General features: G+C 45.8%; 1 non-coding gene across 1 annotated transcript; it reads right to left on the reverse strand.

Moving 5' to 3' along the window:
- Nucleotides 1-498: 498 nt before the first annotated feature.
- LOC134960822 (U2 spliceosomal RNA) lies at nt 499-682 on the reverse strand. The gene has a single exon (XR_010187819.1). It is a non-coding gene; the product is annotated as a U2 spliceosomal RNA (small nuclear RNA).
- Between the last annotated feature and the right edge of the window lie 2,092 nt (nt 683-2,774).

The following is a 2,774-nucleotide window of genomic DNA, read 5'->3' on the forward strand; positions in this document are numbered from 1 at the left end:
GTGGGTCACCTTGCAACAGGGAAATTACGATTCCCACTTGCTGGGTCTCTGAACCTGAAGAGTAAGGCCTGAGCATGAAATATAGTTTACAACTCTCCCGGAAGTTCACAAACTGTTTACGGTTCCCAGAGAACCTATATGGGAGGTTCAGTTTAGGTTCCCTTGGAGCAGGTGATAAGACGGTCTGGGTCCTACGATTTTCCTCCTGAGTGTCCACAAGAAGGGTAAGGTCCCGTAGCTGGGGAAGAATATAAATGGTGCTGCACTGCTAAAACCTCTAATTAACAATGCCGTGCAGCTGCCCTGCTGCACGTACCTAACAGACAGCTGAGTACATTAATTACCCAGCAACGGGGAACACCGTCTGCCCCTGGCATCCCCGTTGCTAGAAAACTAGCGGCTCCCAGCACCAGGCGTCAACCTGTTGCTAGGCGCCAGGCAGGGACCGAAAGGCTTTGCGCCCAGCATCCACGCGTTGCTAGGTGCCGGGCGGGGGTCAGCGGGAGGCGCAGTGTCCTGGCTCCTAAGCAATGGTCGGGATGCGCACCTCTCGACGCTAACACCCATCTCCCTATTCTAAAATTCCCTTTAATAAATAGGCCCCAGAGAGGGGCGTATCAGATAGTAAAACTGATAAGAACAGATACTACACCCAAGCTTGGCCAAAGGACCAAGAAGTGATGGGCTGGTACCACGTGTAGGAGCACACCTAGTCACTTCTGGACTGACCTGAATCAGAAGGAAGCGAAAACTACTGTAGAACAATGTGCTGCAGGAAACATGGCCTCAACAGGCATCCTGGAACGAAAACGCTCCAGCTGTTATGGTAACAACCACAGGCTGACTACAAGAAGATAACGAAAGATCCAGTACCAAGCTCAGGAATCAAACAGGAGCTTGAAAAAGTAATGCTATGGTTTAAGGGATATGTTGGAAAATCAGGGACAACCGGACACACCCAGGAAAAATGGCTGTTTAGGAGAATATGCTGTAAAAAGAACAGAATGCTGCTGTCTGTGTGTGCTCTCGCACAGTCAAAAGAACATGAAGTTCTCACTCTGACCCAAAACCTGCATTCGCAGAGGTAACGGAAAACCTTGAGCGAGCGACTGTGGCATACAAGAGCGGACCAAGCGAAAGACACCCGCTGGAAAACTAGCGAAAAAAGTGTTCTAGAAGGAAATCCAAGTTAGAACATATGGCTAGACGTAAAAACCCTTGCAGGGTATCACAAACCCCTGATAGGAGAAATAAGGAGGTAACACAGGGGGTGAGGGGACTGCAACCCTCACCCATACACCAGCAAACCCTGTCCTGGACACCTGTCCTTCCAGTGAGGCAAGAGTAGAAGAAAGAATCCTGAAAGACCAACCTCCAACAATGACAAGTGGCAAAATGACCTGCCAAGAGTAGCATGTAGAGTCGTAGAAACCACCATCTGCAGATCAAAAACCCTGTTACATAGCAGCGAGACAACAGAGTGAACACAGAAGAGTCCCTTTGTTAATTTTGTCTCTTCTATCCTTGGTGTGGCATTTCTCACTCCAGTGCTAGTAATCCAATTTCTCTACACCATACCGGAGAACAGAGAAAAACTAGGGGACTGCCCAACAGATGCTACTGTTAAAATAGTCAGCTTCAAACCATAGCTATATGTACACGGTGACGGCCATTAAGTGAGTCACCAGTAGAGTTCTGTCAACTTCAGTTCAGGAAAATAAGAGATATTGTGGAAGAGTGAGCGCATACACATGGAGGAAAACCTTACCTGCAAACGTCCATGGAGAGGAACTGACCTGTTTTGAACGTGTCAGACTGAAGCACCTTCAGGCCATAGAGTCTAAAGTCTTGGCGCAGTTGTTCAAGACCCAAAACTTTACATCCTGATCACTGGCCTGGAACTACCATAGTAGAAAGGGCGTCCTGTGTAGACAAAACTGCCAATATTGTTAGTGCATCTTAACAGCGGTGTCAGCTGAGAGATGTATGGTTATAGAATACACTACCTTCTATGCTTCCTAGAATAACAATAGCCCACAGAGCTAGCCAGAATACTGTCATCAACACACATGAGAGGAGAAAGGAACTCTCAGTCTAAACAAAACTGAATCACAGAACAAACCGAGGGATACAGCTCTGTAACCAGAATTACCAATAGTGTATATTGAGTCTGAATATATGTAGATATATGAGACCAATGCAGTGTACAACCAATGCTAAGGGCCTGTGTACCACTTCCCTATGGAAGTGCATATGTGAAGCTATAATAATCACATGAATGGTCCCATACCACAATATAATTACTAAAACTGGAATGGACTTAGAAAGATAGTGACTCTCCTCTAAGGAGGGACAGAGTAAGAGAAGCATCAGAAACAGTGTATGGCAGAATTGTAATAGAGTGCAGTAAAATACCTGATAGGCCAAACTTATGGAAATTTAGAGAAAAATTGAAAACCTCTTGAATTATCTACCACATATTAACATAAACCTACCGCCAGAAAGTGTGAATGTGAGCATCTCTATTATATAAATGTTCCCATAATACACCTCAGATAATATCCTTGATAGATGCTACTGGAGTGGGATGTTTACTTATATTTCTCAAAGCCCATAGTGTCCCCGAAGATTATCTACTAAGTAGTTGAGGATCCCAGATAATGGGGGTAATTCAGACCTGATCCAAACTGGGCATGCGTATGCACCACAATGCGCAGGCACGTTGCACAGGTACAAAGCAGATTGCCGCTCAGCAATGGGTTTGTGCGACGGAT

Source organism: Pseudophryne corroboree, chromosome 1 (genome assembly GCF_028390025.1).
Source record: "Pseudophryne corroboree isolate aPseCor3 chromosome 1, aPseCor3.hap2, whole genome shotgun sequence".
Classification (NCBI taxonomy): domain Eukaryota; kingdom Metazoa; phylum Chordata; class Amphibia; order Anura; family Myobatrachidae; genus Pseudophryne; species Pseudophryne corroboree.